The sequence below is a fragment of the Ursus maritimus genome, unplaced genomic scaffold (genome assembly GCF_017311325.1).
Source record: "Ursus maritimus isolate PB19 unplaced genomic scaffold, ASM1731132v1 scaffold_7, whole genome shotgun sequence".
NCBI lineage: Eukaryota > Metazoa > Chordata > Mammalia > Carnivora > Ursidae > Ursus > Ursus maritimus.
The window spans coordinates 9,698,573-9,712,007 of NW_024426885.1; the positions used below are offsets into that span (position 1 = coordinate 9,698,573).

Genomic DNA, 13,435 nt, shown 5'->3' on the forward strand with positions numbered 1-13,435 from the left:
TCACTCTGATGGGAAACCCCTTCCATAATCGGGTGCGTCTTACTAGTTCATCAGGGAGGACCATGAGTCTGTCTTTCTGATGAACTTGGCTCTGGGCACCAAGTAGCAGGACGGTCTCTTTCATTCCCTGAGTGGCTATCGATTGCATACCAACTCTTAGGCTGTGAACGACAAGAAAGAGCTGGGCCGTGCTAGTGGAGTTGAGAATTTTAGGCAAGAGTCAGACATTTTTTCTTTTAAATGCTTATTTATTTAGGAATGATTGCAGTAACCACTAAGAAGGAAAGATACAGATGGCTAAGAGAGTAAACCAGGAGGTCTGGGCCGATAATGGGAATAGGGGAACATTTCCTTGCGGAGTGGTAAGCTGAGGCCAGCCAGCCAGCTCAGTGATAACCCCAGGAACTGTTAGTCTAAGTGCTCATAGATACCACCACATACAATCCTCACAGCAGCCCCGTGAGGTGGGCACGCTCTTTATCCTCATTTGACGGATATGGAAACCAAGGCACAGAGAGGCTGAGTAGCTGGGCGTCGGTTGCACAGCTGGTAAGGGGCAGAACCAGGTTACAAACCCAAGCCTGACGCTAGTAGCCATGTTTTTAATCACTGCTCCAGGCTGTGTCCCAAAGGTTGAAGAGTAAGGGAAAGGAAGAGTGCCTACAGTAAAGGAAATCACACATCTGAAATCCCAGAACCATGAAGGAGTTCAGCATTTGGGAGCAATGAATGCGAAAGGTCCCTGTTGCAGGAGTGTGGACGATGGAGACTAGGAAGGGGAGAGGTGGACAGGAGCCAGACCCCCGGGCCAGATCGAGGGACTGGATCCCAAGCCAAGGAATTAGCTCAAAATGTCTACCCAATGCCCCGCCACAAAGTTACTGCTCTTGGCCTTGAGATGAATGAGAGGCGGGGAGGCCCAGGGTGAGTTTCCTGAAACTATATTTTAAATATGATTAGAGCAGCCCATGCCTGTGCCCACAACGTACTAGTTATTCCCGTGGACCTTGTGATGCTCCCTTCCTCGTCCACTGCCCCCCTCCCAGCACCATTCCAAATCCCCAGAATAGGATCCCAGAGCCCTGAGATCACGCCCAAGGAATCCGAGAGAAATGGGTACGGGGTGGGGGGGAGGAAGGACCTGACCTGGAGGAGATTCCTCAACTAGAGGCACTCGCAACTTTCCAAAGTCATAAAAAAACCTGAGTGGAAAAACATCACCCAGGAGCTCTGGCAACACACACTGAAAGCCATACAAGACTTTGTTTCCTTCCACACAGTCATCGTACTTCGAAGAATTTATTTTAAGGAGATGATTAAGGGTGTGAGCAAAGATCTGATCAGAACTGTGACCGTAACGGCAAAAAACAAAACAACACAAAACAAAAAAACTAGAAACAGCCAAAATGTCCCACAGTAGGGGACCGCAGTTCTATCGAGGCACAGCTATAGAATGGACTCGCTGGCAGCTGTTAAAAAAACTGAGGTAGATCTCCATACACCTAGAGGTAAATGTGCCCATCGCTAACTAAAAAGAGGTTTTAAAACGGTCAGTAGCATGACCCACATTTCATGTGCATGTGTGTGTCGATGTTTGTCCGTGCACATCTACATATATATGTCCACGTGTACAAACACGCGCACAGGAAGGGTGCAGCAGAGTGAATGAGCAGCAAACAACGAGGGACGATGTGCGCCAAGACGTGGACAGTAATTCTCTTTCACTCGTGAACTTCTGAATTTTTTTTTAAAGATTTTATTTTTATGTAATCTCTACGCCCAACGTGGGGCTCGAACTCAGAACCCCAAGATCAAGGGTCGCACGCTTCACCGACAGAGCCAGCCAGGTGCCCCACGAGGGTTTTCTCCTGTTGGATTTATCTCTAATTTCTAGTTCGGTGCTGACCGTGCAGTGCTTTTACCAGCAAAATAAGAAAGCACAGAAGGACGGGTTCAGGTGACAGGGAACCGCTTCAGTTTGTAGTTACTCAGGGACAGTTTTCAGAGCTGGGACAATCAGAGTGAAGCCCACTTGTGTATTCCCGTTCTCCATGGGGAGGACCCAGACTTGTCAGGCTCCTCCCGAGGCAGAAGTGCAGCCACACCTCACTCATCAGGCACCACCTCACTCCCAGGGGAGGATGTGGGGGGTTACAGATCTCTGCCTGCACATTCCATGGGATGGCGTTTTTATTTTAACTCTTCGGGAAGAATTATGTTTGAGAGCACACTGGACACGTCTCTGAATTTTCTGAACAGAGAATCTTGAACATAATGAACTGTTTTCTCAATGACACACGATCGGCATCTCGCGTGACAATGACGTCAGTGCGGAAGTATGCTATGGGACTACAAGCACAGTTATACGTGAAGTCGAAAGGGCTGGGTCCTAGACCGGCCCCACCTTGGCATCTCAGCCAGGTGACTTTGCCATCTGTAAAAGTGAAGGCACTGGACTGCCCGGTCCCCAAGGACTCTCCCAACTCAGTCTTGTCCCCGGCGGCCAGCCCCTCTGCTAACTCACCTGACTCTTCCCTACTTTCTGCCTTCAGTTCTCTGCTTCTCATGCACAGACTAAGACACGTGGCTGAGGGTGTTAGAATAGTGTGTAAATCAAGAGTTAATAAGCACTGATAAACATTTATAAACCATACATCATTGTAATCATTTAAAAGTACAAGTGTATGTGTATACACACACATATTAGCTGAAACCATATGAAATTGCTAAAAAAAAATAATAATTGTCAAATTCGCACTGTACCATCAGCTCTAAGGCCTTTTTGTCTTACTTCCTAGTGCCCCAGCGCCATTCCCAATGGCTAAGAATGGGGCAGAGCTGACTTCTGGGTAAGTGGAGGAATTCTTATAAAGCCGTTCTTCTTGGACCAAATGCAAGAGGCTATAAATGCCTTCTAAATGCTACCAGTGGTGGTGCTCACACTAGAGAGACTGAAATATTTTTCAGAAGAAAAAAAAAACTGTCCGAGATTTTAACCACCAGCTGCTGCCAGCAGCTGCCAGGACCAGCCCACTATAAATTTAGTCAGGCCAGCAAAGGGTTGATTTTCCACTGGAATGTCAGGGAGGGACCTTGCTTCAACAAGTGCTTCTCCAAAGGGCCATGAGTCACCCTCCCATCAGAGATGGAGGCAGAGAGGATCTGGCGTCAGAGAGGAAGGCAGTCACCTTCTGGACTGAAAAGCCAGCACCTCAGCTCTACGCACAGGGTCTGTGCCCCGGGAAGACCCCAGGCTGAGTCTCCTGGGTATCGCTGAATAATGATGACCATGAATACCAGTAATGGGAGGTGATGGACATGTTTACGCTTTGATGGTGACGAGGGTGTCACAGGTGTGTACTCAGCTCCGAACTCACCGAGCTGCTGACAGTCAATAGCGAGAGCTATTTATGTGTCAATCATGCCTCAAGAAAGTGGTTTAAAAAACAAATGGGGGGGGGCGCCTGGGTGGCACAGCGGTTAAGCATCTGCCTTCGGCTCAGGGCGTGATCCTGGCGTTCTGGGATCGAGCCCCACATCAGGCTCCTCCGCTAGGAGCCTGCTTCTTCCTCTCCCACTCCCCCTGCTTGTGTTCCCTCTCTCGCTGGCTGTCTCTATCTCTGTCAAATAAATAAATAAAATCTTAAAAAAAAAAAAAAAAAAAAAATGGGATCGCACACTCCAGAGGTGACACACTAATCACGAGCATGGCAAGTTCAAAGTCTAAAGCAAGGAGAAGCGTGAAGGGTGCCAATAGAACAAACCGCAGTAGCAAAACAGAGTTCTCTTCGGCGGGGCCATCTGGAAAGGGAGGAGTGGGGCAAGCAAAGCGCTTAACAGACAGATGAGTGCAAAGAGCTTTCCAGATTAAAAAAAAGAAAAAGAAAAAGCTTCTCCCTCCTCTCTCTCTGATGGTTCAGATGGAAAGCCATTAGGCTTCTCTTCCCCTCCCGCGGACAGGGCAAAGAAGGTCACAGGAGAAGGGACAGAGGCTGTCCCTGTGCTACCTACAGGGAGGGTAACAGAAAAAGAACCCTATCAAGGGTAACGGGAGCCAGGTCTTCACAGCCAGAGGATCCGCACGAACAGAAGACGACAAGGCTCCAAACTCCTCAAAACCCTAGAGCTGCGCGGCAATCACAGGCATGAGAAAAACACAGGGGGTGAGTGTGCGCGCACAGACGTCTACTTCCCAGCTCCCTCTGCAGGGAGAGGTCAGTCGAAAGGACAGTAAGAATTACCTCGAAGGGGCTGCTGCTGGCCAAATCTGGGACCACTGGAGCATAAAAAAGTACAGATACTAATGGGTTATAACCCAACAAGCAAAGTAAGAATCCATGAGTTCACACAGATACAAATGCACCAAAGGGGGAGAAGGAAAAGTTCCTCTTTCCAGTATAAGGCCAACTTGGAAACGCAGGAGGAATGATGAAAGCCGAATCACCATTCAGTGGTGGTCATTTCAGGCAGCCATTGAAGGACGCTAAGGCAGGAGGTGGTTTAAAGAAGTAGAGGACATTGTGTGGAGAAACCAGGTGGGCACCAACCTGGCCAGGTGTTGACCAGGACTGCCATCCCTGGTGCTGGGACGGTCATCACGCTGTGCTCGTAGATGTGACCCCCTGAACAAAATGGCCAGCCAGAGGCTGGTCATGAGAAAACTTGGGATAGACACAGTTTGAGGGATTTTTCCAGAATGAAAGAGCTGTACTCTTAAAGCTCACGAAAGACGAAGGGAGACTGAGGAATTCTCCCAGATTGAAGAGAGTCCACAAGCATACAGTCGAATATGACACATGGTTTTGGACTGGATCCTGGATCAGATGGAAAGGGGACAAGCTGGTAGGTCTGGATGGGTTCTGAAGACTAGGGGTACAGGGGCACGGTGTATCCATTTCCCAGTCGCGTGGCTGTATTGGTGTCATTCTGGAGTATCCTCGTTTTGGGGAAATGAACACTGGGGTGTTTATTTTGGTTTCTATTTTGGAGGGTGATAGCTTCATGTTTGCAACTGGCTCTCAAATGATCCAGAAAAAGAGAGAGGATAATACAGGGGAACGACCAAGCACATGGTGATGAAGTGTCAACAATTGAGGCAACTGGGCAAAGGGAATATTGGAGAACTCTACTCTTCTTGTGGCTTTTCTGTAAGCTGGAAATGATTTCAGAAACAACAGCTTCCTAGACAAAGGCATGCGGGCAAACAGCCACACCCCAGGGCCCCAGAACTCGGTTTGGATTCTGGAGGACACAGCAGGGCGTGCGATGGGGCTGTCAGGAAGGGGAGCTGCGGACCCACACCTGGGCAGCTGGGGCCCAGGCCAGCTTAGAGAAGGTCTCAAAAGTCAGGCCAAGAATCTGTTGCTTGGGTGGCAATGGGGAGCATCTAAGATTTATGGGCAGGGGAACAGCAGAATTTTCTGGAGGTAGGGCTATATTCCAGAGCGGAGAATAACCGGGAGAAGAAATGTGAGGCAAGCCACGGGGTGGTTCAGGTGCGAGGTAATGCTGGATGGGCGGCTGGCACCTGCAGGAGAGCTGGGATCTGTTGTGCGAGAGGCTTCATGATGTCCACCCGACAGCAGGTGTTGGGGGTCAGAGGAGGAGACGGGAAGACAGCAAAGCTGATTTGGGTTTTGAGTATCTAATTGGCTGGAAAACCACGTTATTAACTAACTGTATGCCTCCCTCGTACATTATACCTTAGACCTCCTGTTCTGTTGTTTACTTAATATTTATCTTTCAATGAAGTCAGTTGTTCGGTTTAAAAGAATATTCATCATTCTAAGTAATAACATCAGCTAGGCTGTGGTTGTGACGTGCTACTTTTCCTTTTCTCTAATACACAGGTCTTAAAAGGACCAGGAGCACGCAAGCTCAGGGCAAGCCCCCTTGCAAGCTACGCACCACACTCTGGAAAACACTGGGGCGGCGCTCAATGACACAGCTGAAATAGAGCTCACATCTGCTCACTCCGCTTTCAAAAAGAGAAGCTGAGCCTGTCCTAAATCAGCAAAATGGAATCTTCTGAAATCGCACATCTTTATGAAGTGTTGGTCCCTTGTGAGCTTGGCATGACCCAGCTGGCAAAGGTGAGGAGCCACAGGAAAGGCACATGACACACGGAGCACATGTGCACGTCCGTTCGGAGACGAGAACTTCGTCCTCTGGCACGAGGAGCGGGCATACCTGAGCTCTGCTTCTGCCACTCCTTGAGAAGCTGGGCTTACCAGGCTTCCACCTGCTCAGGACAAGCGATGCTTTGCTTTTTCAGTCCCAATGGAGAATAATGAAGTGTTCCTTTTCTGATCTGGCAAACAATGAAGTGGAATGAATATGACCCGGCAATCCTGAAGGCCAGGTACAAGAGTTGAGCTCGACAGATAACAGGATTCCTAAAACCAGAAAGTTCCACCATTCCTGGGAGCAGAGGAGCGTGAGACCCTGACAGATAAGGGGCCTGACAAAGGTCTCAAGCACAGTCATTTTACTGTTGATGACAATATTTTAGCGTGTACTAAACGTTGTAACAAAAGTAAATAAGTACAATAAAAGGATTGACAATAACAATAAATAATCATAAGAGCAGCTAACATTGTTAAGTGCTGAGAATGGGATGCAGAGCTGTGCACACCCTGTGTTCATCCAGCCCTTCGAAGGGGTGAAAAGCGGTCAGAATTTGAACCCAGGTCCCAAAGCACAAGATCAAGTCTACAAGATCAGGCTAAGAACGGGAAGAATCTCCCACGCGACTCCAGGAAAAGCAACGTGTCGGAGAGATCCTCGAGCCCATCTCAGGGAGCACAGAGATTTTCCACTCCCATGTAGGAAAGTCCAGCAATCGAAAGATTTGCCTTCAGTTAAAAAAATAATAATAAAATACTAAAAAAATTTTAAAATAACTGAAAAAAATACACAGCTACTTATATTTGTATAGTATGTTAGATCTTCGCCAAATGGTGTGTTTTGTGATTTTTCACCACCCCTATGTAGTTGGCAGACAACTTATTTTCTAGAATAGGAGACTGAGGCTCACGGAATTAAGTCACTTGGCAAAGAGACACAGTGGCAAGAACCCGGGCCTTCTGCCACTGAGCCTGTCCTCGTTATGGGAACCCACACGGTGGCCCTGGCCCGTTCCTCGAGCGGGGACACCACAGTTCCATCTGAGTTCAGCTGCACAAGGAGGCAGAGGCGTTGGAGGCCCCTGGGGGGAGAGGGCCCTCGGGGGCAGGGGAGGAGCACTGTGGGGCAGGAAGAGGGGACAGGCCAGCAGGGGGATCATGGCTCCAGCAACAGGAAAGGACCCTCCACCTTGTTCCCTGCGATCTTCCCAGCCCAGAGTCAGCAAGGAAAACAGTGATGGGGATGAATGAGTCACAAGAGACAGAGGCAATGGGAGGCAAGCCAGTGGCATTAAAGAGGTAACAGAGTTCCAACAATGAGGGTGACACCATGTGACATTTTATAGACACTTAACATGGAACATTTGTCCATTTTAGTTGTGAGCTGGGCTTTTCATATTTCAGGGCCAAATTTTTAAGGTGTCAAACATTATTTTGCACACTCCTGGTAAGCCCTGGGCCTCGGTACTGGGCCTTTGCTGATGAAATAAGGCCCCACCCCCGTTTCCCTGAGAGGCAGGATGGGGCAGGGGGCGGGACACTGGGCCCCCATTCCAGCAATAAAGAGCAGGCTCCTTTGAGCCTCAGTTTCCCCATCTGTCAAAGAAGGCAATGGCAGTCCCTGCCTGGACAGACAGTGGCGGGGGTTGAGGCCAGTCCCGGAACTTTCCTCCAGCGAAGGACCCAGCCCGTGGGACGTGCTCCGCAAAGGAGCAAAGGATGGCAACGTTACTACAAACACAACAGAACAGCCTAGAGGTGCTTTTCCACAGTCCACGCGCCTGCCTCCTCTCCCCTCAGGCCCCGACGTGGGCTTGCTGCTCTGTCACCACCCCCCACCGCCCCGGCTAAGTGTGAACATCAGCACAAACTGTAGGATTGGAATGAACACAGGTGACAACAAAGGGAACCGGTGTTTATGAGCACCTACTATGTGTCAGGCACTGGACAGGCCCTTTGTCACCTTGAGAAATGTCACTCTACCCAGGGCCACACTGAGCTGAGCGCCGTCCTGGCTGCTCGGACTCCAGACCTCCTGGGCAGGCAGGAGGCACGGCCTCAAGCAGCATCTGTCTCAAGGGTGTGCAACGAATAGTGGCAGGCAAAGCAGCCTGTGGGGTCTGCTTCCCAAGGAAAGCAGGTGAACAGCCGGCACAGGGGCGCTGGGCAAGACCCTTCCCTCCCCGGGCTGCGGGCGCCTCCTCCATGAAAGGGGTCTGGACTGTTCATCAGCCCAGTGATTCTTCTGATCTGCAAACCTCAGGCTCCCCAGGTGCAGCCCCTGGGCTGGCTGGAAGCGATGGCCTGGAGGAAGCCCTGGGTAGTGCCCCCTGGGTCAGGGGCCAGGTTCCGGGTTAGGACTTTAAGGATGGGAGGAGGCAGGGGGTGACCTGCTGACCCAAGGTTCCAACTCCCAGGAGACCTAGTGGTGGCGAGGAGGTGCAGAGGGAGAAGCTTTTTCTCATACACAACTTAATCACACCTTAAAAATGGCTATCAATCCCACCCCCCTTGGGGTTAGTGAGCCCAAGGACAGAGGTTGATGACAAGCTCAAAGGGGAGGAAGTCATTCCAGGAGGAACAAGGCAGGGAGGCAGTACCCACTATTCTTTTCAAAAGGTAAAGAAATGACCCCACCCAGGTGCTGGGACAAGCCACACAGTCAGGTGAGCGATGATGCAGTTGACCCCTGCTCAAAGGGACAAAGCGAAGAGAAGACACCTGCCAAATGGGCCAGCACTTCTGGGCTCAGGATCCTGGCCAAGGGGGACCGACTTCTCCCAAAATCCAGGGCAGGGAACCCACAGGTGCCTCGACTCCCCCAGAACACTGGTACAGAAATCAAACTGAGTCATCGTGGACTGGGGAGCAGCGAGTGTGGTGCAGACAGCGCGGGCTCGAGAGAGGACAGAGCCGAACCTGAACCCAGCTCTGCCGTTTACTAGCCATTTGGAGCCCTGGGCAAGTTCATTAACCTCTCTAGGCCTGTTTCTGACCCTGTGAAATGCAGACAACTTGTATAACTTGGAAGCATTGTTAAAAGAAAGCAGAGCGCAAAGCATCTGTATGGCATGCTGTCAATCTCGTAACAGGTCCTCATCAGACAGTCGGTGTTCAATAAATCCATGCGGACCGTACGGATGCTGGGGAGCAGCAACGACGCAAAGACGTTAACAGCTGTTGCCACCAGAGCTGCCTGGCTGCCACTGAATTCAGGCCAGAGACGGCTCCCTCTCTCATTTTTTCGAGCCGAGAGCAGGCATCTCAGCTCGCAAACAAACTGAATGCCTGGAGTGCTTTTACACAGACGAGGCAGAAGTGTAGTTGTTGGTTTTTTAAAACCTTGCTGAGTCCTCGGTTTCCTTCGATGGTCACAGATCTTTCCCTCATTCCAAAACCACACGAGGCTCACAATTATGCTGGACGGCTCTTCCTACCCCCAGAATGCAGTGAGGTCCAGACCTTGTACAAGGAGCAAAGGCGTACACCCCACAGTTCCGGGGTGGGGGCGGGGGGCAAGGCAGACAGCCACTGCCCCTAGAAGCCAGGAGCTGGGCTCTGCTGAGTGCGGTGTTAGGCCCAGGGAGGGTAGGAGAGATGGGGTAGGGTCTTGTCGGCCCTGGAGCAAAGAGACCCTGGCACATGGCTGACCCCCAGGCCACCTCGAGCTCGACGCAGGGAGCCGTCAGATGCAGCTTCCTGGGCCTGGTAACTCACAGGCGAGCGAGCTTCAGTGGAGGCGTGCAAGGCGACATCGGGCCTTTGCCTGTTCAGCGGGAAGGAGGCAGGTGGACGGCAGGCAGCCATGGGAAGCCGAGGATCAGAGGAATAAAAGTAGGAGGGAAGAGATGCTCCCGCCCCGGGCCTGAGCCAACCTCTTACTGCCTCCTCTTAGTTTGGAAGGGGGCCCCGTTGGGAGAACTGGCATGCTGTGAGCCCACCCCATGCCCTCAGGAGCATAACCACGTGCTCTGAACGACACACACCGTGGGGGCCTCCCGGGCCTCCAAGGCCCCACGTGGGCGCAAGCACACCAGGAGAGGGGGGCTGAGCGGGACCAGAAACGGCCAAATCTGCACGAGAGCAGATGCACCAACCGCTTCTTCTTTCCACTTTTCCCCCCAGACTTGCTCTCTGTGAGCAGAACTGAAGGGAGTTTCCTATTCTTTTATTTTGACTGGTTTTCTGGGGAAAATATAAATGAGCAATTAAACGGGAGGATGGGCAAAACGGAGCTGGAGAGCCGGCTTCGGAATAAAAGAGAACCCCGCTCACTAGCACACCTCCTCATTTCCACTTGAAAATAATACCACTAAAAATAAGCTCTCGGAGGTCTTAGGAACTCCCTTTCATCATAACCAGGTGAAAAATAGAGCCGGGACCTTCCGTGTGCACAGCACTTCACAGTGTGGCAGGTATTTGCAGGCACATGATGGCACTTGCCCCACGGTCCTTCGAGCCAGGCGGGCAGGGATATGTGGATATGTGTCCCCACTGTTAGGAGATGGAAGTCGACTCAGAGACCGTTAGTGACCTGCCCAAGGACACACAGCTGGTAAGGCCGCGGCAGGGACTCAAATACAGGAGCTCAGTCTCAAAACCGGGAGCTTTGTCTGTATGGCTTCTCCCATCCCAGGGAAAACCCAACTTGGGAACTTTGCTTTCTCTAGATTGGCCGCACTGAATACCCTTGCCAAGCGCCAGACTGAAGGCATAGACCAGAGGGGACCAGAGAGGAAGGGAAAGGGGACAGAGCTGACACCCAACGTATCTCTAATGAAGCTTTCACTGCAGATCATTGCTCTCGAGGCCCCGGCACGTTTCGCTTGCCCTCTCTATTTTTAGAGCCACTTCCCCACAAACTTTTATTTCGCCAGGTCGTCTTCTTCATGCCTTTCCTTTCTCCTGAATGGTTCCATAATCCTTGGGCTGTTTTGTCATCCCAGTGAGTTGCTGTGGAAATGATTCCTGAAGTTATAAACAAGGGACTGTGACCTCGGTGGGGAGGGAGACAAAACCCAGCCACCGAGCCAGATGTCACATACCACAGTCACAGGTCACAGTGCGAGAGACCAGGGCACCCAGCTCTGTGGCCTTCCCCTTCTTAGACTCGCTCCTCTGGCCAGGAAGAGTCAGACACTCTAACACCAGGCTCCTGGACCTTCCCTTCACTGTGCAAAAGGTACCGAGACCTGTAAACCCAAACCACGGTTAACACACACACACACACACACACACACACACACACTCTTAACCCAGCCCTGGGTCTCTCCCAGCCTCATCCACACCCGCAACCTGGGGCCTAGCAAGCCCACAGACCCCATCGCTCCTTCTCGTGGGAGAGTTGGTCTCTCTCAATTCCCCACACCCTTGCAGGGTCCTCTCCAGGGGGCACTACCGGCGTTTGGGGTGAGGCATTTCTTGGTCGTACAGGAATGTCACATGCATAGCACCCCAGACCCTCACCAGTGGTGGCCGCTGCAGGCAGAGTGACAACCAAAGCCCCCTCGCACATTTTTGGCCACCACCTACTGGGTGCTAGCCGTGTCGTAAAGCCTGCCCAGTGTGTGTATGCCCAGCTGGGTGTCTCTCTCTCTCTCTCTCTCTCACACACACACACACACACACACATACACACACGTACCGCTCCTTGAAAGCAGGGACTGTGTCTTACTCACTTCAACCACGGACCCCCCCCCCCCAGGCTCCTGTCACTCTTGTGGTGTGTACTGCAAACCAGGCAGGCCCTCCCTGGAGCAGTGCCTGTCTCCATAGAAATGACAAACATAAATAACCACAATACACAGCGGGATGGGACCACAGAGCCCTCAGGACTTAGCTGAGAGAACACCGTGCCAGGTGTCTGGGATCCCGGGTTACAGTCCCACCTTCACATGTGACTCTGGACTTCTCTGAGTCTCCCTTTGGGCATCTGTAACATGCAACTTTGATCTCTGCGTCTCCTTTCAGCTAAAATATTTTAAGTGCTCAAACTTAGAGACAAAAAGGATGGAAGTGAAGAGAGGGGCCAGAGGCCAGTTCCTTGCAGGTTTCCCAGGGGGGCGCATTTGCTCCCTGGATCTCCATAAGCAATGATGTCTGTGTGGGGGTCGTGCCCCGTGGTGCCTGGGCTACCTTTAGGTGAGGGACTAGCGACAGAGCAGGAGTGGAAGAAGGGGCTCAGGGTAGCTGTGGGCCGGGTGTGGCATCTGCACTAGGGGGGTAGTTCTTGACCTATTTCCTGCTCTGGCTCTCCTCTGAGAATGTCCGAGCCCAGGCCAGAGCCTGTGAGCAGGAGCTCCAGGGGACTCACCTGCCCAGCACAACCGGCCCTATTCTCTGCAAGAGCTCCCAGCCTGAGCTCCAGATGAGAAAGCCCGGGGTGGGGCGGGGGGGCCTGTCCTGGGCGGTCGCCCACTCCCCAACCCCCAGCAAACCCTGCCTCCAGCTCCACCCACTTCAAAACGGGCCCCTGAGAACAATGGTGAAGACTCAACTTCGAAACATGTAAGTGATTCAGAGTGGATGAAACCACAGATGAAACCAGCCTCAGGACATGGCCCCAGACGTTTCCAAAGTCACTTCCAAATACTACAATGAAAATAGCTTTTGAAATGTGGCTTCACGGAGAATCCCAGAGAAATAAGAACAGAGAGTTCTCTGCCTTCTAACAAAGCTCCGCCCTCTTCTGGCATAAAACAGATAGAAAGCGGCACCAGGACCCTGGATTTTCCAGTACCGCGCGGGCAGGCGCTTGGGACAGCCGCCTGCACCCCTGCACACATTGTCTGCGGGCCAGCGGTGCCCCTGGCTGCCCTTCCCGAAGCTGCCCTTCCACTCCCACCTCACCAGCCTCGAAGACACATTTTCTCACAATGTCTATCTCCGTTGTGTTTAACTACCCCCCCCCAAAGTCCTGTCCCAGCATCTGACGGAGTCAGAAGATAACAATTACGATAGCACGGTGACCATGATGGTAATGATGCCACTTTAAGAAAAGACAAGCGCCGAGTACAGCAAACCCGGCCCAGCCGCAGCCTGTGCAGGCAATCAGTACTTTTGAAGTCTCTTTTCCAGGACGTCCAGAGGCCAAGGAAGAGTCACGCCGCGGGGCCGGGGAGTCAAGGACGCCCAGGGGAAGCTCGGCGGGTCACGTGCTTGCCGGAGCCCTGAAGTGCGCCCGGCCTCGCTGACGTAACTATTCGAGAATTTAAAAGTCCCCAACTCGGAGGAAATGCAGTGCAGTTTTATGGCTCATCCACGCGCCGCCGTGGATCGTCGGGGGTGACCCCGCGCAACCGGGTGGCACC

At 52.0% G+C, this 13,435-nt stretch overlaps 1 protein-coding gene across 3 annotated transcripts in view; it reads right to left on the bottom strand.

Moving 5' to 3' along the window:
• The window catches only part of TACC2 (transforming acidic coiled-coil containing protein 2), a 140,778-nt gene that overhangs the window by 101,748 nt on the left and 25,595 nt on the right, over window positions 1–13,435 (bottom strand). The gene's annotated exons all lie outside the window — the stretch shown is intronic.